The sequence below is a fragment of the Brassica napus genome, chromosome C1 (assembly GCF_020379485.1).
Source record: "Brassica napus cultivar Da-Ae chromosome C1, Da-Ae, whole genome shotgun sequence".
In the NCBI taxonomy this organism is placed as follows: Eukaryota; Viridiplantae; Streptophyta; class Magnoliopsida; order Brassicales; family Brassicaceae; genus Brassica; species Brassica napus.
The window spans coordinates 40,207,940-40,221,970 of NC_063444.1; the positions used below are offsets into that span (position 1 = coordinate 40,207,940).

General features: G+C 36.0%; 1 long non-coding RNA gene across 2 annotated transcripts; it reads right to left on the minus strand.

Moving 5' to 3' along the window:
- Window positions 1–2,964: 2,964 nt before the first annotated feature.
- On the minus strand, window positions 2,965–7,074 carry LOC106375117. Of its 2 annotated transcripts, XR_002658634.2 has the most exons (6): window positions 4,720–7,074; window positions 4,505–4,613; window positions 3,795–3,952; window positions 3,599–3,712; window positions 3,373–3,509; window positions 2,965–3,302 (listed from the first exon to the last, which is right to left on the minus strand). It is a non-coding gene; the product is annotated as an uncharacterized LOC106375117 (long non-coding RNA). The 2 variants fall into 2 exon arrangements; XR_007318014.1 differs by having other exon boundaries at window positions 4,505–7,071.
- Window positions 7,075–14,031: the final 6,957 nt, after the last annotated feature.

Consider the following 14,031-nt stretch of genomic DNA (forward strand, 5'->3'; position numbering starts at 1 on the left):
AAACAAATTTTTGCGGTTGTGACGGAGAAAACACAATTTTTACCAAAAAACACGATTGTACGGTTTTGGCAAGAAAACTCAATTTTACGGTTTTGACGGGAAAATTGATTTTGGAGTTTTGGTGGGAAAACTCAATTTTACGTTTTTGGTGGGAAAACTCAATTTTGTCGTTTTGGCGGGAAAATCGATTTTGCAGTTTTGGCGGAAAATTTCAATTTAACGGTTTTGGCAGGAAAACTCATTTTTGCGGTTTCGGCGGGAAACTCATTTTTACGGTTTAGGCGAGAAAACACAGTTTTACGGTTTTTGCGGAAAAACTCGATTTTGTTGTTTTGGTGGAAAAACTCGATTTTACGGTTTTGGCGGGAAGCTCAGTTTTACGGTTTTGGCGGGAAAACACAACTTTGCCGTTTTGGCGGGAAAATTTGATTTTACGGTTTTGGCAGGAAAACACAACTTTGCGGTTTGGCGGAAAAACTTGATTTTACGGTTTTGGCGGGAAAACACGACTTTGCGGTTTTGGCGGGAAAACACAACTTTGCTGTTTGGCGGGAAAACTTGATTTTATGGTTTTGGCGGGAAAACTCGATTTTACGGTTAAGTCGAGAAAACACAGTTTTACGGTTTTGGCGGAAAACTCGATTTTGCGGTTTTGGTGGGAAAACTAGATTTTACGGTTTTGGCGGGAAACTCAATTTCATGGTTTTGGCGGGAAAACACGACTTTGCCGTTTTGGCGGAAAATTTTGATTTTACGGTTTTGGCAGGAAAACACAACTTTGCGGTATGACGGAAAAACTTGATTTTACGGTTTTGGCGGGAAAACACGACTTTGCAGTTTTGGCGGGAAAACACGACTTTGCGGTTTGGCGGGAAAGCTTGATTTTACGGTTTCTGCGGGAAAACACGACTTTGCAGTTTTGGCGGAAAACTCAATTTTACAGTTTTGGCGGGAAAATACGACTTTACGATTTTGCAAGAAAATACAATTTTCTGGTTTTGAGATTTAGCGTTTTGATGAAAAAATCCAATTTAGAGTTTTGGTGGAAATTTTGATTTTATGATTTTGGCAAAAATTATGATTAAATTTGGCTTATTAAAAATTCAACATATAATAGTTTTATATTTATGAAAAATTGGGTGTTAACAATTTTATCTTTATATATGTGTGTGTATATGTGAATAATTGGGTTAGATTTAGTTTATTAAAATTTAGTTATATATATGAAAAAATAAAATTTGGTGTAGTAAAATTGGTTTAGAAATTTAGTTTGGTTATTTTTTGTTTATATATTTGATTTGAGTTTTTGTTTGTTATAAATTTTTATTGGTTTGGTTATTACAATCCAAATCATTTTAACCCAATCCACTAAGTCCATTAACTCATTTAATCCATTAATCCATTTGTACCCAATTATTCTATCCATTAAGATCCATGGTTTGGATTGGTTTGGTTTGATCATTAACTTTTACCCATTTTGACACCTCTATAAAGAAGGTAAATAAAAGCAATACCATATTAATTATCGAAATATATAATTAGTTTAATTTGTTAAGTTGTTAATGAAATGGTTCTACTATGATTTTTTTTTTACACTAATTGTTTTTCAAAAATCTGTATGGTAACTTTTATTGTATCCTTCCAACCATAACTTAGGAAATAGTTTTAAAATCTGAAGTAAAATTTTATATATCAATAAACATGTGAAGGAAATATTCCATATCAGAACATTTTAGAAACCAAATCTAAATATTAACCTCAAAATGATAATAATTAAAATTTATAGTTAATTCTTGCTAATGAAACAGTTATTTTTGGTTTTTTTTTTTCTAAGTTTAGTTATACGAATGGTTTTTTTTTTTTTTTGACAACTATACGAATGGTTACTTTTGGTGAATGGAAGTTTTTTTGACTAAAGATATGTTTTATTATTTTATAGCAGGATAAAATCCATGCAACAGTCAAAAAGTTTAGTTATGTTATTGTAATACGATTACAAATAAAATTCAAAATAAAAGAAACAAAAAACAATATAATCAAACATTTTATCTAATAAATTAACTTAATACATAATTATATTTGTTGATTTCATGATGAAAAATATAATCCGCGTTTCAACGCGGGTCGTATTCTAGTTATAATTACAATCTAACCTACCCCCGCCTTACCACAATTGACAATAAAAATTATTCATTTACACAATCGATAATTAGATTAAAATGAATATTTATTTATGGTTCTTCTCTTTTCTTTTTTTTCTTTGAATTTATCTCGCGGAGTTTCTCAACACCTATACTGGAGAATGATGATACCTAAGAGCTACTCCAACAGTGGGTTCTTGTATGAACTAAGAACATAACCCCCGCGCAAGCGCGGGGTCGTTGACATTTTTCATTGATTTATTTAAAAATTTGTGGGAAATGCTATGTTATGTGTTTTTTTTGTTTTGGTATTTTTTTTTAAATATGATTGAGGTTGGTGATGAAGTGTTGGTGATTTATTTTTCTCTTGTTGTTTAAGCTAATTGTCGTTTTAGCATAGTAGTATATTTCTGTGTTTTATTTTATGTTGGTTTATTTTATTTTATGTTGGTTTATTTTGGAAATGTTTTTGTTATTAATATTTTTTTAAAAATTTAATGTTAATTTAAAAAACGTAAGATTAAAAAAAAAAATTGTTTGAGAATTGCATACGGGAGTTTTAGTAGACAAATATGCAATTTTTAATGGGAAAATAGTAGACTCTTTTATGTATTGTGTCCCTGTTCAGAGCTAATGTTTTTAGGTGTTGAACGATTGCAATGCAGTTCATATTGTTGGTTGACATTGTGAATGTTGATAGTTATTGTATGACTTCCACGTGGTGTGTGTTAACGACTGCGGAACCTATTTGGCGTTTAATATTTTTTGTAGAATAGGAGGCAGTTTTGATTGAACTACAATGGAGAAAATTAAGATCAGTATGAATATGCAAATTCCCCTGGCCGTTAAGATTAAGAGCAAATATTATTTCATCCCGTCATAGAAAGTTTGAAGAAAATTGTTAAAACAAAATAATGAAATATGATATCAAAAGCTTAGTTTTTTTTAAATGACAATAACTGAAAGTAGAGCGACAGGAAGAGTGATCTGCAAGAATCACTAATGGAGGCGTTAGCAACTGTTTCCTTCCTCTTCCAAGCCCGCTGGATTTGGTTCATCATCCCCAATTCTTTTGCTGGACGCATTAGCTTGGTGGCTAGAAGATGCTGTACGTAGCCCAGCTTCGATGTCGCATCTTGTAGTTTGGTTGATGCTGCAAGTCTGAGTAACAATGGGGAAGTCAGTGGAAAAACGAATATGTTAGAGTATTTTGAAACTTAGATTACCATACCTGTGGTTGAGTGCCAAAGAAGACATTTTCTCTGATTGCGTAGACGGCGAAGGTATGATTGTGCTGGTTGTGATTGTATTGAGTGACACGTATATGGAAGACAAAGTACTTGCATCCTGGAAACCACCGCTAGGCATCTGTATAGGTTTGTTGTTAGATGAAGATATTGAGTTGTCAATGTAATTATGAAACATTACATTGATGTCGTTGTTGTGTAGATAGTTACCTCTTGTAGAAAAAGGCCATATGCATTTTCCTTGATTAGTTTGTCATCTCATTGTTGAAGACAACAAAAGTTGCGTTATCGTTATTGTCTGTGACAGCTAGCTCAACACAGAACCTTGAAAGACAAAATGTCAATGTCTGAAGCATATATATATGAATGTAGTATCAAGAAATTAGTCTGTGTATATAAGTTGAACCTGAGAACGCCGGTGATGTTGGAAGAAACACAAATGTAGCAGGGAGGTGCCCGTTTTCTCCAACTTCCTGTTACAGCCGGTGCAGGGAACAAATGACCATCCATTTTGTTGGAAGACTCCAACAATCATAGCTCTAAGAGGAAATCTGTTTCATGTGTCTAAAAAGAGAAAATAAACTTGATATTTAGTGCTCTTATTTTGAAGTTAGGACTTACAAATAATATATTCCGAAAGAACAATATAAATACTGAAGATTTGATTGTGAAAGCCATCAAAAAAGGTAGAAAACTAAATATACCAAATTTGAATTTGAGGATTAGTAAAGAGTGAACCTTGATGAGCGGGTAAAAAAAAAGCTATGCAATCACGAAACATTTGTTGTAAAGCTATAACTCTATTCATTACGTGAATCAGTATCATCAATCCCATTAACCGTAGAAGCTCTTTGTGGTTTCATAATCTACTTGCCTGGTCCATTGTGAGTTAATTATAACTGCTTCAAACCATACACATAAAGCATAGTAGGATTATAGAAACATATTCACAGTAGCTTATGTTTTAGTAGACTGTTTTCCTCTGCCAATTGCAACACCAAATTATCTATGTACGTAGAATTAGAATCCATATGATTGTCTTACGGGACAACTAAAAGCTTGAAGACAAATATCGATGTTTTTAAAAGAGATGGAAATACTTAAAATATGATATACCTGATGTGTGCGTGAGAAATCTTATGAAGTGGCAATGATTCAAAGAACATGCCAAGAAAGAGTCACCTTTGCTCTTGTTTGTCTTGTCCTAGAGTTGACCATTTTGTAACTACAAAGAAAGATTTCAACGTAGGGATAGGGTGCTCTCTGAAAATAGAAATAATAAGCTCTACTTTTGGTGTAAAATATGAGAGCATAAGTTAAGAAAAATATACCTTCTCATACACCAAAGCAATTAATATAAACAGCCATGAGATCACCACCCTTATTCACATTTTATGCTTCCCAAAAATGCATAAGCCGTGTCACAACGGTCTCCCTATACCTACGAGGCTTCAACTCCGAAACCAGACGTTGCAAATTTTCCATTATCGTACCGAATTTGAGAGTCAAAGGAATAAAGTGATGACTTGCAGGGGATTGAGAATTGCATATGATACTCGCAGTTACACTCTATCCAAGTAATGGGAGAGGAAATTCATGAGAGGATTGGGAAGTTGTCGTTAATGATGGCGTTATAGACGACGTTAGGACTCAACGCACTTGCTGGATTTCTTTCGCCAGTATGTGGAGACCAAAGGATAAGACACGACTGATCTGCTCCACCGGGATATGTAACACCACATTCGGTCAAACCATTATCTCCTAATCTCTCCCTCAGTTCAGTAACAGCCGCAACTCCTACTCAATCACCATCTCCTTCGCCATTTCCATCGGAGACGAACTCTACGACTCCACTCTCTCCTAGCTCGATCCCACTACGGTGGTCTTAAAACAGTCACCGTCGATTATAGAAGAGACACAACAGATCAGTGGTGATAGAAGAAAGATCTCGTTATCTTTTCATCGAGGAAGAGGACGTGATTCCCATAAATTCACTGTTTTTTTATGTTATATGGGAATCCCAAAAGCGGAGAAGGCGACCAAGACAGAGCGAGTCTGAACATTGAGTTGCGGACATCGGCTTGAGAAACTGGAGCACCAGAGATCGAAATTTGGAGGAGTTGGTATAACTGCGACGGCAAAGACTGTATTTGAGATGAAGGGATTTCGTGTTCTCCATGATGTTATAAATAGGAAGGAAGATACATTAATGGTTTTTCATGGAAATCAAAAGGGTAATTTTTTGTTTCTCAGAGGAGACTTAACCAATTAAAACCCTAATCTACATCAAGATGAAGATGACGAAAATATCTGGTTTGACATCGAAGATGACGATAATGGAGAGTAAGGGAAAATATGTTTTTAAGATCATCATTATCCACGGTTTCTTAGGGCGGCGTTCTTACAGAAATGCAAGAAGCTGTTTCTTAATTTTCAACTAAAAATTTAAAAAACTGTTTCTTAAAGTAGTGTGGATAATGATGCTCTTATTGGGTTCGTGTCGCAAAAACCACTACAAAACTTAAACGCAAAAAGTTAACAGAATCCTAGAAATAAAACGCAGTTTTTTATGTGGGACCCACGTAATGACATGCTTAGGAGAGAGCAAAAATTCTCATATTATAATATATAGTTTTTAGATTAAAAATAAATAATAAATAGAAAATGTTGGAGAGATATAGAGCATTAAATTCTTATAAGTGTGATTTTTACTCTAAGACACATTTTGTGTTTTTATTACACTATAACACAGTTTCTACTCTTATGACACTTTCTTTTAATTTTTTTCTTTCTTTTTTTAACCAAAGCATACCTACGACATAACTAGTAGGACCCACTCACTAATTCTATCTTCTTCTTAACCATTATTTTGTAATTGTATCAACGAGGGCTCAACCTTACGATGAAAGCAGCGGTGGTGACGGGAAAATCATCACTTGAAGTAAACGGAGAGCTCCGTTATGTCAATGTCGCGACTCTGTGTCCACTGTAGTTTTCTCTCCGGGAAATCAGGATCTCTCAACATGATGAACTTCAAGCCACCACCGCGATCTCCGAGCTCAGATCCACCTTCTTCGTGTTGATTCATCTGCAAGCCATGCCCAAGCTCAATCCCCAAATATGTCTCCGTAAAAAGCCAGCACCGACGTGACGGAGCAGCCGGAGAGCTCCGTTGTCGACGAGCCCCACTTTGATTCACAGTCACGATGAAGCTAAATCCGGGACTGCTCTTTCTACGCTGTTAAGCTTCTTCCACACTGAAATCGCCTATGATTCATTCACAGCTCGAAGAGAAAGCTTGGTTGGAGCAACAATGGTCAACTTTTGACTATTTTCACATTCGGTCCTTCAACTCTTGTTTATTCTCCAATTTGTCTCAAAATTTTAATATGATCAAGTTTCTTCACCAATTTTTTCTAAGACTTTTAATTGTGCAATATAGTCCAAGTAGATTTTTCAATTTTGTAATATTGGTCCATGCTGTTTGTTTCATTTTGTTTCTACCAGTTAAGTTTCTGATTTGCAATAAATCACTTTGATTTGAGGCCAAATTTACAAATGTGCACTTTAGCCTCACACAATTACAATTAAAAAAAATATGTATCTAAAAGTATCTTAAAAATAATTAATAAGAGGTAAATGAGAAGCTAATTATCATTTCAAATCATAACATATCAATGGGGGTATCGAGTTATTTCTTGTGTATATAATCATATGTACATTAAAATATATACACAAAATTTCATTATCCAGATGTACAACGATAAACAGTACACTGGTAAACTTGAGTAATGATTTACATTTACTAAATGAGATACTAAATACCGTTAAAAGCATAATATATCAATGGAAAAATTTACACCATGAGTCACTTTTGTAGTTTACAATTACACTATAGGTCACTTGTCACTACTCTTTTTTCCTAACTACATCTATTTTTCACTCAAAAACTAACTAAAAAAAGCCAATATTTGATATCCATTACGCTAACTAAAATAAAATGGGTCCCATAGAACTTTTTTCTTCTGTCTTCTTCCTCTCAAATTTAATTTTTTTTGTTAAATCAAATCTGATTCTTCAAAAAATTGTTTAAAAGATCTTCGGTTTAATCATTATTTCTACGATTTGATTTATCTTTTTCTCTATGTGAATTGCATCTCTGATGGTGGTGTAATGGTGATATATACCACGAAGACGGCGGAGATCCGTTCAAGCTTCAACCATGGCGTCTCTGTTTTCTCGTGTCGCTGTGCTTTGTTATTGCTCCGAAACAGCCAGAGAAACTCATGCAAGCTTGATATCCAACCCACCGTCGTCTTCCTCATGGTGTCACACCCAGAACTCCGTCGCGTTCTCACTTGAAGTCAATCCTCCGCATCGTGTTCCAGTTCCTTCTTCCTAGGCGTGATTCATCATCGCCATGACCTCCGTTCCTCTCTGTCATGCCCTTCAACCATCATGAAAAGCTCGAGAAAGACAATGGCTACCTTTAGTGTTTTTGCACATCCGGTCCCTTAACTTTTATATTATTTGATTTTAACCTCAATGCTTTTTAGAGATGCAAATTAACCCCAATACTTGAATCACTTACTTTTCACATGAATCCCACCCACTCGTGTTTATGATAGACGATTTTAGTTTGTATTAGACTTTATTGGCTGTTCAAATTTTCAAATGAATGATAAAACTCTATTCGGTGTACGAATGAACCGGTGTACATAGGAGTTTTTGTGAAATATTGTACATTTGGACAATGAAACATGCGTACACCTTGACGATATAAGCCATTAAATAGTTTTTTGTGAAATATTGTACATGTTTCTCGTTGTACAAATGAACTAATGTACATGTTAATAGTATAATATTTTTGGCTTTGATTAAAAAGCGAATTCACAATTTTTCCTATACAATTTTTATAGTGAAATATTGTATCTATCCATTTGATAATTAAAGTGACATAATTAGTTGCAAAATATACGTGTAAAATAAGATACTCTAAATCTATCTAAATAAAACTTAAAATGTATTTAACAAATTTATCAAGTGTACAAGTTAATCGATGTACATGTGAGTCGTTGTACATGTGGATAGTAAATATTTTGTGTACACTTGATCATGTACATATAAATTATAAATAGAAACACACATATGTATGTACATATAAAATATACAATATTACAAAAGTTATTATAAATTGTGCAATGTACAAAAGAACTGATATACGTGTGGTTTTCTGGACATAGAAATTTGTACACATTGACAATTCCTTGTATATACTTGTAACAATTTCAATCTTTTGTTTGATTTGTGTAATCACTACTATTTTCTTAATTCACTCCACGTACACATGTACACCTAATATGGAGTACAATACCATGTAATATACCATTCTTTATATGTATACAAAGTAAAAAAATATTGGCAAAAAAACATGATAAAGTATTCATGTATATAACTTAATACATTGGTAGCTTGATATAGATATACACTTTTAGATATGGATAGCTTGATATGTTGTACATGTGGATAGACATGCAATGTAGTACACATGTACACACATATTTGTGTACACCACCACATAGTACACCTCTACTGCCATAACGTTTCATTATATGTACACAAATCAAAATCAATTCTCAATACAAAGAGTATCACTTACAAACAAAAGTCATTCGTCTTAGTAGACATTATCTATCTAAAAAAATCAAAGACATCCCCAAATATCATGCACACAAGTGTTATATATGCACAGACGTACACATCTTCCATTGTATCATGAACATATAGATATACAAGGAATTGACTTTGTTTTTGAATATCGTCCTGTGCAAAACAAGAAGTTTGGGCTAAATTAGATTGTAACTGTGCAAAACAGGAAGTTTTAAGGTAAAGTTGTAATTATTCTAAAGATAAAGGACCGGTCCTGCAAATACCAGGAACTTGATTTGGGAATGGATCCCTTCGTGGTTCGACAGCTCGATTTCCCTCCAGTGTGATTCGTTGACGGTCGTAGAGGAGCAGTAGGTCACGGAGCCGATTGAGCCGGGTTGAATAGGAGACCCGCAGCGGTGACTCATATATTCGGTGTTGGATTACTTAGGAATAAGCCGGTGAAGACAAGGGGTTTCAGCCGCTCATGGAGGAAGGCACGACGGAGGTGAACGATTCACCGACTTGAAAACGCGCACTACAAGAAAACACATGCTTAACTACGAAAATTAACGAGGAAAAACAATCCTCGTAAATTTGCGTCGAGTTTACAACAAATTTACGTGAAAAACTAAAGTCATCGTTATTTCCTCGTAACGTAACGACAAAACTGTTTCGTCGTAAAGTGGATGTAATTTTACGAGTATTTTACGAGGAAAAACTATTTCCTCGTAAATACGACGTAAACTTTGCGTGGTATTTACGAGGTAATAGTTTACGTGTATTTAGCGAAGAAATTTTTGAATCCACCAACTTTATAGGTGTTACACGTTTTTTTTGCCCACCTAATTAATTTTCGTCGTAAATTCATAGCAAAATTACAACTACCAGATTCAAATTTTCCTATAAATATGGATGTTTGAACATCATTTTAAACACACCAACAACAAAAAACGTGAAAGAAAAAAAATGGCTGGCTCCGGGACTATTTACGAGTTGCGGAAGTGGATGTATATGCATAGAGATGCTAACGGGAGAGTGACGAAAGAATACCTTACGGGTCTGGAGACATTTATGCATCAAGCAGATTCAACACCGCTCGCCCAAGAAAGTGGTAAGATGTTCTGTCCTTGTCGGAAATGCAACAATTCGAAACTGGCAAATCGTGAAAATGTTTGGAAGCATTTAATAAATAGAGGTTTCACGGCAAATTACTATATCTGGTTTCAACATGGAGAAGGTTTTAATTATGATCAGAATGAAGCAAGTAGTAGTAATAGCAATTTTCAGGAAAAAGAACCGGTTGATCATCATTTGCATAATGAACATAGTTACCATCAGGAGGAGATGGTAGATTATGATAGGGTTCATGATATGGTAGCTGATGCATTCGTAGCTCATGATGAAGATGAAGAACCTAATATAGATGCAAAAAAGTTTTACGAAATGTTAAACGCGGCGAATCAACCACTTTACAGTGGTTGTAGAGAAGGTCTCTCTAAATTGTCGTTAGCTGCTAGAATGATGAATATTAAAACTGATCACAATCTACCTGAAAGTTGCATGAACGAATGGGCGGACTTGTTTAAAGAGTACTTGCCGGAAGACAATGTGTCTGCTGATTCTTATTATGAGATTCAGAAACTGGTTTATAGTCTTGGGTTGCCTTCGGAGATGATAGATGTTTGCATCGACAACTGCATGATCTATTGGGGAGATGATGAGAAGCTAGAAGAATGTCGATTCTGCAAGAAGCCACGATTCAAGCCGCAAAGACGGGGACGTAATAGGGTACCGTACCAAAGGATGTGGTACCTACCAATTACAGATAGATTGAAAAGATTGTATCAATCAGAGCAGACTGCTGGAAAGATGAGATGGCATGCCGAGCATACTCAGACGGATGGTGAGATGACTCATCCATCAGATGCAAGAGCCTGGAAACATTTCAACAAAGTACATCCAGATTTCGCTAGCAATATCCGGAATGTGTATCTCGGATTATGCACAGATGGATTTAGTCCGTTCGGAATGTCAGGGAGACAATATTCATTGTGGCCAGTCTTTCTTACTCCATACAACCTGCCACCGGAGATGTGCATGCAACGGGAGTTACTATTCTTGACCATATTAATACCTGGTCCGAACCATCCAAAAAGGTCCCTGGATGTTTTCCTACAACCACTGATAAAAGAGTTGAAGGATTTGTGGTCAACAGGGGTGAGGACGTATGACTGTTCAACGAAGACGAATTTTACGATGCGAGCGATGCTTTTGTGGACCATAAGTGATTTTCCTGCCTATGGGATGTTGTCTGGATGGACTACACATGGGAGATTAGCTTGTCCATATTGTAATGGAACGACAGATGCGTTTCAACTGAAGAATGGTAGGAAGACAAGTTGGTTTGATTGTCACCGTCGATTTCTTCCCATTGGCCATCCTTACCGAAGAAACAAGAATTTGTTTAGGCACAAAGGGTTGTGAGAGACACTCCTCCTCCATATCTAACTGGAGAACAAATTGAAGCGCAAATCGACTACTACGGAGCTAACGAAACAGTTCGTTGGGGTGGTAATTGGCATGTCCCTCGTAATATGCCAGATTCTTACGGTGTTCATCACAACTGGCACAAGAAGAGTATATTTTGGGAGTTGCCATATTGGAAGGATCTTCTTCTGCGCCACAACCTCGATGTGATGCATATAGAGAAGAATTTCTTTGAGAACATCATGAATACAATATTGAATGTCCCAGGGAAGACAAAAGACAACATAAAATCGAGGTTGGACTTGCCGGATATTTGCTCAAGAAGCGAGTTACATATTAAAAGCAATGGACAAGTTCCCGTTCCGATATTCAGATTATCTTCAGAAAAAAAGTCGGTGTTGTTCAACTGGGTGGCATCAGAAGTGAAGTTCCCCGATGGGTATGTTTCGAATCTCTCTAGATGTGTTGAAAAGGGTCAAAAGTTCTCCGGGATGAAGAGTCATGATTGTCATGTATTTATGCAACGACTACTGCCCTTTGCATTTGCGGAGCTACTTCCAACAAACGTACATGAAGCACTTGCAGGTACGTAGTGTATTATATCACAATAATTTACAAAATAATATATGACTAACAATGTGTTTGATTTTTTTTTGAATATAAAAGGCATTGGAGCATTTTTCAGGGATCTGAGCACACGCACTCTTAAAGAAGAAGTTGTGGAACAGCTTCAGGAGAACATTCCCATCTTATTGTGCAACTTGGAGAAGATATTTCCTCCCGGATTTTTTGACGTCATGGAGCATCTAGCTGTCCACCTCCCATATGAGGCATTGCTTCGTGGACCTGTACATTACGGATGGATGTATCAGTATGAGCGAGCCATGAAATATTTGAAGGGAAAAGCAAAGAACCTCGCCAAAGTTGAAGGTTCTATAATTGCTGGAAGTTTGACGGAAGAAGTTTCTCACTTCACATCGTACTACTTTGCGTCAAAAGTACGTACACGGAGAAGAGCTCCAAGAAGATATGATGATGGTGGTGTTGCGCCAACATATGCAGTTGCTGGTGTTCCAGACATCTTTAGCCAGATTGGGCGACTCGGTGGGAAGTCTAAAGAGGTTTGGTGGTCGAGTGAACAAGACGCTCATAGTGCACACACCTATATTCTACTCAATTGCGAAGATCCATTGATTCGTTATTTTGAAAGGTAACATATATTGACACTTCGAAACACATATAAGTATAATTAATTGTATAATTGCGAGAGATTCATTCCTATAAAATGTGATTTTACAGCCTATTTGTTTCTCAAGTCGAAGAAACATTTCCTGGTATATCCACAAGTGACGTAGACAAAAGGAAAGATCAACACTTCATTAAGTGGTTGCGGAATCAGGTATTAACTAAAAAATTTTTCATACATTATCTATATTTCATTAACATTCTCTTTATTTTTGCAGGTTGATTATGACGACGACGATGCAGATTATCCTAAGTGGTTACACGAAGTAATTCAATCTCCACTTGTAAAGGTCACCACATCACAGATGTATTTCACACGAGGCTATACTTTTCATACATATGACTATGGTAGACAACGGGCGACCAGTACCTATGGAATATGTGTGAAAGGGGAAACAGATTTCTACGGGATCTTGACGGAGATTATTGAAGTCGAATTTCCAGGGATACTGAAGCTGAAATGCGTCCTCTTCAAATGTGAATGGTTCGACCCCATCGTCAACAGAGGTGTTCGGTCTAACAAATTCGGTGTAGTTTATGTCAACGGTGGACGAAGGTACAACAAATTCGAGCCTTTCATCTTAGCTTCACAAGCAGACCAAGTTAGCTTCCTTCCATACCCTCGGATGAGAGATTCAGGTATAAATTTGTTAGCAGTAATCAAAGTTACACCTCGAGGACGAATCATCAGTGGAGAAGAACCACCATTGCAAGAAGAACAGATAAATGAAGTTGAGGAACCTGAACAAGAAATTGATGATATCCTTCTCATTGATCCGCATAATCACGAGTACGAAGATCTTACCGATGATGCCACAGACGAAGCTGTTGAAGACGAGTTTAATGAAAATGATGATGTTTCTAGTGATGACGAGAATGTCGATGTATCCGATTGATGTATTTGTTTTATGAATAAGATGAGGGAGTTTGTTTTATGAATAAGATAATGTGGGATTTGTTTTATGAATAAGGTAATGTGGGAGTTTGTTTTATGAATAAGCAAATGTGGGACTTGTGGTTTGGAATGGAAATAAAGATGGGGTTTGAAATATATGAAGTAGAAAATAAGGAATATGGGGTTTGGGGTTTCGGGTTTCAGGTTTTGGATTCTAGGGATTTAAACATAACACTCGTTAATTTCACGTAAGCTTAAATCGTCGTAAAGTCCTCGTATTCCAACGAGTAAATAACGACGAAGGACTCGTTAATTCCACGTAGGACTAAATCGTCGTAAATACCACGTAGGATGAATTCATCGT